This window comes from Saimiri boliviensis, chromosome 5 (assembly GCF_048565385.1).
Source record: "Saimiri boliviensis isolate mSaiBol1 chromosome 5, mSaiBol1.pri, whole genome shotgun sequence".
Classification (NCBI taxonomy): Eukaryota; Metazoa; Chordata; class Mammalia; order Primates; family Cebidae; genus Saimiri; species Saimiri boliviensis.
Genome location: NC_133453.1, coordinates 14540412 through 14548400, shown reverse-complemented (window position 1 = coordinate 14548400; position 7989 = coordinate 14540412). Strand labels below are relative to the sequence as shown.

The 7989-nt window shown below is 41.8% G+C and overlaps 1 protein-coding gene across 3 annotated transcripts in view; it reads left to right on the top strand.

The window, feature by feature from the left end:
* The first annotated feature begins 478 nt into the window (after positions 1-478).
* The window catches only part of RHBDD1 (rhomboid domain containing 1), a 162844-nt gene continuing 155333 nt past the window's right edge, over positions 479-7989 (top strand). Inside the window, exons 1-2 of one of the 3 annotated variants that reach the window (XM_074398945.1) lie at positions 538-576; positions 3697-3813. The gene's annotated coding sequence lies outside the window, so the exon portion shown is untranslated. Of the gene's footprint in view, positions 577-630; positions 739-3696; positions 3814-7989 lie in introns of those variants that run through there. The other 2 variants (XM_003925463.4, XM_010336233.3) reach the window with 2 other exon arrangements.

The following is a 7989-nucleotide window of genomic DNA, read 5'->3' as shown; positions in this document are numbered from 1 at the left end:
CTGCAGACAGCTCCTGAAGCGGGAGCGTGTCCTTGCCAACCTCCGCCTCACAGGCGCTCCGGGCAGCAGCTCCCCGGTCTGCCGCCGCGCTGGGGCCGGGAACGACGGAGCTTCCCGGCAGAGATCCCGGGCAGAGGCGCCCCCCGGAGCAGGCGGCCGGGACCCACTCGCCGCTTCTCCCCTCTTTGCCGTGTCCCTCGAGCGCAGGTCGCTGGTCTGCTTTACGTGTGGTAAGCCGCCAGTGGCTATTTATGGCAGTCAGGAATATTATTATCCACATTTCACACGGAGCTCAGAGGACGGGACGACGGTCCACGCTCTCCCTACCGCGCTCCGCCGCGGTCTTGGCTTGCTGTGCCCTCGCGGCCCCTGTTGGACCGCTGCAGCCCCACGCGGTCCGCAGACGGCAGAACGCGGGCGCGCACCACTGGGCATGCGCTGCGGCCGAGCCTTCCGCTTGAAAGCCCTCCCCTCCCGCACCTGGCCCGCAGTGACCCGGAGCGCCGGGGATCCGGAACGTGCGTAATGACGCACGTGCACGCAAAGACGTGGGGACGCAGGCTGGTCGTAGAGAGCGTGAGTTTCCGCGTCGGCGTGGTCCCGCTCCCGTCGTCGGTTCTGCGCGGCGTCTCTCGCCGTTCCCCGGGGCTGCGGCCGCCGGCGGCCGGGCGGGGGCTGCTGGGCGGAGGTCGGCGCCTCCCGGGGAGCCAGGGCGAGGGAGGCGTTGCGGGGATGGAGGTACAGCCTCCCGGTCCCGGGCAAGTCCGAGAGCTAGGAGGGGGTTTCCTGGGCAGCTCCACCCGGGGTCCGGTCGACGTTGCCCGATCTCCGCCGGCCCGCTCGGGAACGACGTCCTCACACTCGGAGGAAGGGGTTGGCTCGGAGCCAGTGTAAAGGGCTCCTTTTGAAAGCAGGAAGTTTGAGGTGACGTTGCATCAGCAGCACAGCCTGCAGTTTCAGGTGCCCTCGGGGCAACTTTCGGTTTCTCAGAACAAGCCTAACCCTCACCGCAGTAATTCGGGGACAAAAAGCCAACCAAAGTAAACCCTTTCTGCCCAGACCCTAAAAACCTTTGGATAGACCTTTGCAAGAAACGGATCACAGGCTTATTTGTTTTTCCAAACTGAGCGTAATCTCTCTTTAGACTAAAAGTTACTGTCAAAATGAATGATTGCCTGCTTAGTTATGATTCAGTTATCGAGGTGTTTAGGTTTCTTTGCAGTACACCCAGACGTTTTTCCCCCCTTTGAAATTACTTGTTAGAAGTCTTTGATTTCTCTCAGTTGTGTGTCTTCGGGGATGGTTCTAATAAACTTTAAAGGCTTCTGATTTGCTGCGGGCCTGGCATCGCTGTGGAAAACAAACACTCTTTCCAAGGAGAATAGAAGTGCTTTGGTTTTTAAATAGTCCCGGGACTCTAGCATCAGCATCACTTGGGAACTTCTTGGAAATGCACATTTTGGGGTCTTACCCCAAACTTACTGAATCAAAAATATATTTTAACAAGGCTTTCGGTTGCCTGGATGCTAAAGTTTGAGAATTACTGGTGTAGTGATAACACCCATTGTGGAGTCACATATAATGGAATTTGAATTGAAGTAATTCCTAGGTGGAGAAACTTGGACATGTTACCGTATAGCGCTGTAATATGAAAATGCAAGAAAAATGTTTAATGCTTAGTATTTTGTTTACTGCAGAGTTCTCAGCTCTGTGTAGTCAAGGTTGTTGGATGCAGGATGTTGGAAGTTATAGCAGTACATACTCTTATAGTATTTTTAAGAATAGCGTTAGTATTCATGTTGAAGAGTAGTTTTTGATTCTTTGACCCTCTGATCTCTTCAGTTTTATTTATTTATTTGGAGACAGTCTCCCACTGCCGACCAGGCTGGAGAGCAAAGGCGCGATCTCAACTCACTGCAACATCTGCCTCCTGGGTACAAGCGATTCTCCTGCCTCAGCCTCCCGAGTAGCTGGGATTACAGGCGTGCACCACCACGCCGGGCTAATTTTTGTATTTTTAGTAGAGACAGGGTTTCACCATGTTTGCCAGTCTGGTCTCGAACTCCTGAACTCAGATGATCTCCATGCCTCGTCTTCAGTTTAATTTTACCTTCTTTTGACCCGGAATTTGGTAAAGACCAGTTGAGAAGTATTTTATCTTAGTGACTTGTAAGCAAAAGCCAAGGCCGAAGATGTTTGTATTCTTATCTTTGTTTCCCATATGTCACACAGCTCCGCGGTAGCGAGCACGGTATCATGTCTCTCTAGATAGCTCCATTTGCAGGAAGGATCACAGGAGTGCCCTTAACCTGCTGTGTTTTTTGGATGTAGTGTTTTCTTACAACTTTACCTTTTTCAGGGGCTCAGTGTAGGGGAAGAAATATTCAGGATTTAGGGCAGCTGCTCTAAAGGCTAGGTTCATTGCAATGTTGAGAAGGTCAGTGCGAAACCATGGCCTACACGTGATTTTCATTAGAACACACTGTCCCCAAGGCTACACCAGGGCTCCTGGATATTGAGAGAGTTTTCACATAAACATGAGTCACTTTGGATGGATTATTACTTTTGCAAATAATTTCATTAGCTTTGACACCAAACTGGCACTGTCTCATCATGAAATGTTTATTTTTCAAAGGCCTCAAATATGTTTTTGTTCTCCTTATCAGAGAGGCAAATCTCTATCTGTGGTTTTGGGTCAGACAGGCCCTGCTCTGAATCTTGCCTTTGCTACTTAGTAATTGTTTCCATTAGACAAATTAACGCCCTTCCCACTTTAATTTCTCCTGTAAAGTAGGAGTCATAGGATGTGCTGCGTCAGACCATTGAATTAAATGAAATAATGCATAAAACATGTCCGCCTTGTTTTAGGCCTAGAGGCTCAGTCAATGTTGCATGTCGGACAAGGGGAAAAAATGGTGTTTATCACCCCAAACCTAACTTTATGCCATTCAGTTTATAATATTTTTATAAATGAGGTAATTTTATTACTTAACTCCACTGATTTTAACCATAAAAGATGAAGAGTCAAAACTTTAACGTTATTGTGAATGAGGAAAAACAAACACCTGAAAATGTTACAACTTTAACATGGAAAAAATCCCAATCTTGAGTCTTATCGCTGTAACAGAGCAACTTCTATAAATTGTTTTGGATGTTTATGGGAAGGTAAATATCCAAAGGTCAGGGGATGAGTAATAAAGTACCTTCTGTTAATGAGGACAGTCAGCTAGAGAAGGGGACACTGTTACAGAAAATGAGAACTCATTGAAGGTATGTGCTAAAGGATAAGAAAATGCAGTTAGCCCTGAAATTGCTAATATTTTTTAAAAACACAAATGCTTAATGATAGCAAAGTGAAAATTTTCACATTCCATTTTAATTAAGTGATAACATCTATTACATGTATTTTTGTGTGCCTATATTGCATATTAATGTCTGAGCACAGAAAATACTTGGAAGAACTCATACTAAGTCATAATTTTGTTTACTTGTCAATGTGTTAGAATACGGGGGTGGGGGGGGACCAAGTATAAAATGAAACAATCTATACATTTATGTAAAGTTAGATAAATACATTTATAAGTAAAAGTTCTTTAAAAACTATTAAAAACAGAAGTGATTCTTTAAAAGGTAGATTTCCTTTTATGTTGCAGTTATAGTCATGTAAATAGTGGTCCTCATGTCTTTTTTCAACAGGGAGCCTCTTAATCTTATCTGTAAACCACAGGAGCTGAGGAACATGAAACTCTGTGGTGAAATAGAAATCCTCAGGGCATGCGCTATGCCTAAAAAGTAATGGCATTAAGAATTCTGGTGAGTGGGATTCACAAACTTGTTCTGAAGACAGTTTCCAAGGTTGGCAGCCATGTCACCATATGAATGGCTTCTCATACAGGGGAGTGAGTCATTATCGAGAAAACAAAAATCTACCTGACCCATACTTTACAAAGTAGGATTCTGTGCACTTTTTTGAGGAATTAGCTTAAAAAAAAATCCCTCCAAGTTGTGACAACTCTATCACTATTGAAAGCTATTTGGTATTTTAACTGACTGTTATTTAGGATTGCAGATGACTCAGGGAAAAAGAAACAAGAAGTCAAGGGAAATGTATTTTACTTGTGTTTATAGCCCTATCATTTTTTTGTTGTGTGAAAGCAACTACTTTATATGGTAAAGTGCTTTTTTAGAGAGTTAATTTTTAGTTAATAATGAGCCTTCATAAGAAAAATAATTTCAAATGCTAAGTATTTGTTACATTGTTATTAATAGTGGTAGTTAGTGATATTATATTGTCTTTTTCACACATTGAAGAGGGTTTCCTGGTGACAGCTGGAGTGTGGGGGAGGGGTAGTCACTTTCAATCAACCAGCTGCTTTGTGCAGTATCATGATGGTGATATTTCAAAGCCCATAGATAATTTTGGCTATATTCAGGAAAGAAAATCAGATTTTTGGGAAGCAACGGATAGTGTGCAAGAGCCCTTTGGGATCTAGATGATAGCCAACTAACATTCAGGTTTGCATGTTGAGGTTATTTACCGTCTAGTTTCTTCGACGTTGTTACCTGCACCTCATAAACACAGCAATAAAGTCTAGTTCTAATGGCAAGAAAGGCTACTGTAAGGAGAGGAAAGGAGAGTGAAAAACGGTGGCACAACACACTATTTCATTTATTCTTGACAGTGATTCTAGGCTGTAAGTGGAATTTTTTTCCGTCTATAGATAAAGAAACAGAAGCTCAGCAGTACCAATTACATGATTTGTCCAACGCCACATGCTAGTACATGATGGCATCCATATTTGACCCCAGATCTTTTGACATTAGCTCCAGGAATGTTGTCATTACACCAACAGCTGTTTCTCTAGGTGTTAACTTGCCTGTGCATTTTTTAATGCAAAATCACAGTATCAGGATAGCAATGGATGAAATAAATATAAATGTTACTTACACTGACTTCGGTTTTATAAGTAATATGTAGGGTGTGTTTGTGCACTTGTGTGTGTGTATGTGTGTTTTGGCAACTGCATTTCATTTGGGTTTTTTTCCCTTGAATTAAAAGTCTCTTGGACAATACTGGGAAAAATATTCACTACCTTTTAAAAAATATTACCAATACCAGCAGTTTTGCAATTATGTGTGTTGTAATAATTCAGTTATGATTCTAAATTTGAACAATTGTAGGAATGAATTTTGTGCACACTGCCCATGTAGTTCCCTCATCTCAACATATTGAAATTTTTTTTTCTTTCAAGGCATATTCATTTTTTATTTAATTTTTTTGAGACAGGGCCTTACTCTGTTACCCAGGTTGGACTGCAGTGGTTTGATCTTGACCCACTGTAGCCGAGACCTCCTGGGCTCAGTTGATCCTCCCACTTCAGCCTCCTGAGTAGCTGGGACTACAGACATGCATTACGACACCCAACTATTTTTTTTTTCTTCAACTTTTAAGTTCAAGGGTACATGTGTAAGATGTGCAGGTTTGTTGCATAGGTAAACATGTGCCACTATAGTTTGCTGCATAGATCATTCTGTCACCTAGGTATCAAGCACTGCATCCATTAGCTATTGTTCCTGATGCTCTCCCTGCCTACCCCACCCCTCTGGCAGGTCCCAGTGTGTGGTGTTCCCCCACCATGTATCCATGTGTTCTCATCATTTAGTTTCCAGTCGTAAGTAAGAAAATGCAGTGTTTGGTTTTCTGTTCTCATGTTAGTTTGCTGAGGATAATGGCTTCCAGCTCTATCCATGCCCCTGCAAAGGACATGATTTCATTCCTTTTTATGGCTGCACAGTATTCTCTATGTACCACATTTTCTCCATCTGTCATTGATGGGCATTTAGGTTGATTCCATGTTTTTGCTATTGTGAATAGTGCTGCACTGAACATGCATATGCATGTATCTTTATAATAGAATGATTTCTATTACTTTGGCTATTTACCCAGTAATGGGAATACTGAGTAAAATGGTATTCCTACCTCTAGGTCTTTGAGGAATCGCCAGGCTGTCTTCCACAATGGTTGAACTAACTTACACTCCCACCGTCAGTGCAGTAGCATTCCTTTTTTCTCTGCAACCTCAACAGCATCTGTTGTTTTTTGAGTTTTTTATAGTAGCCATTCCAACTGGTATGAGATAGTATCTCATTGTGGTTTTGATTTGCATATCTGTAATGATCAGTGATGTTGAGCTTTTTTTCATTGGTTGCATGTGTGTTTTCTTTTGCAAAGTGTCTGTTCATGTCCTTTGCCCCACTTTTTAATGGGCCTGTTTTATTCTTCTAAATTTGTTTAAGTTCCTTGAAGATGCTGGATATTAAACCTTTGTCAGATGGATAGATTGTACAGATTTTCTCCCATTCTGTAGGTTGTCTGTTCACTCTGATGATTGTTTGGCTGTGCAGAAGCTCTTTAGTTTAATCATGTTTCATTTCTCAATTTTTACTTTTGTTGCAGTTGCTTTCGATGTTTTTGTCATGAAATCTTTGCCCATGCCTATGTCCTAAATGGTATCGCCTATATTTTCTTCTAAGGTTTTTATAGTTTTAGGTTTGACATTTAAGTCTTTAATTCATCTTGAATTAATTTTTGTATGTAGTGAAAGGAAGAGTTCTAGTTTCGATTTTCTGCATATGGCTAGCCATTTTCCCCAGTACTATTTATTAGATAATCCTTTATTGCTTGTTTTGGCTAGATTTGTCAAGGATCAGATAATTTTAGGTGTGCAGTCTTATTTCTGAGTTCTCTATTCTGTTCCATCAGTCTATGTGTCTGTTCTTATACCAGTACCATGCTGTTTTGATTACTGTAGCCTTTTAGTATAGTTTGAAGTCTGGTAGTGTGATGTCTCCAGCTTTGTTCTTTTTGCTTAGAATTGTCTTGGTTACTTGGGCTCTTTTTGATTCCATAAAATAATTTTTTTTCTAATTTTGTGAAGAATGTCTTCTGTGTTGCACCCCAGTGATGAAGCCAACTTGATCATAGTAGATAAGTTTTTTGATGTGCTGCTGGATTCAGTTCGCCAGTATTTTATTGAGGATTTTTGCATTGATGTTCATCAAGGATATTGGCCTCAAGTTTTCTTTTTTGGTGGTGTGTCTCTGCCAGGTTTTGGTATCAGGATAATGCTGGCTTCAGAGAAGGAAGGAATTAGGGAGGAATTAGAAAGTTTAATGGGAATAGCATTGAATCTATCGATTACTTTGGGCAGTATGGCCATTTTGACAGTATTGATTCTTCCTGTTCATGAGCATGGAATGTTTTTCCATTTGTTTGTGTCCTCTCTGATTTCTTTGAGCAGTGGTTTGTAGTTCTCCTTGAAGAGGTCTTTCACTTCCTTGTTGGCTGTATTCCTAGGTATTTTATTTTTGTAGCAATTGTGAATGGGAGTTCATTCATGATTTGGCTCTCTGCTTGCCTGGTGTTGGTATATAGGAATGCTGGCATTTTTTGCACGTCGATTTTGTATCCTGACTTTGCTGAAGTTGCTTATCAGCTTAAGAAGCTTTTGGACTGAGATGATGGGATTTTCTAGATAAAGGATCATATCATAAGCAGACAAAGATAATTTCGTCTCCTCTCCTCCTGTTAGAATACCCTTTATTTCCTTCTCTTTTCTGACTGCCCTGGCCAGAACTTCCAATACTGTGTTGAGTAGGAGTGCTGAGAGAGGGCATCCTTGTCTTGTGCTGGTTTTCAAGGGGAGTGCTTTTGCCCATTCAGTATTATATTGGCTAAGGGTTTGTCATATATGGCTCTTATTATTTTGAAGTATGTGCCTTTAACACCTAGTTTATTGAGAGTTTTTAGCATGAAGGAATGTTGAACTTTATCGAAGGCCTTTTCTGCATCAATGAGATAATCGTGATTTTTGTCTTTGGTTCTGTTTATGTGATGAATCACATTTATTGACTGGTGTGTGTTGAACCAACCTTGCACCTGGGTGATGAAGCCAACTTGATCATGGTGGGTAAGCTTTTTGATGTGCT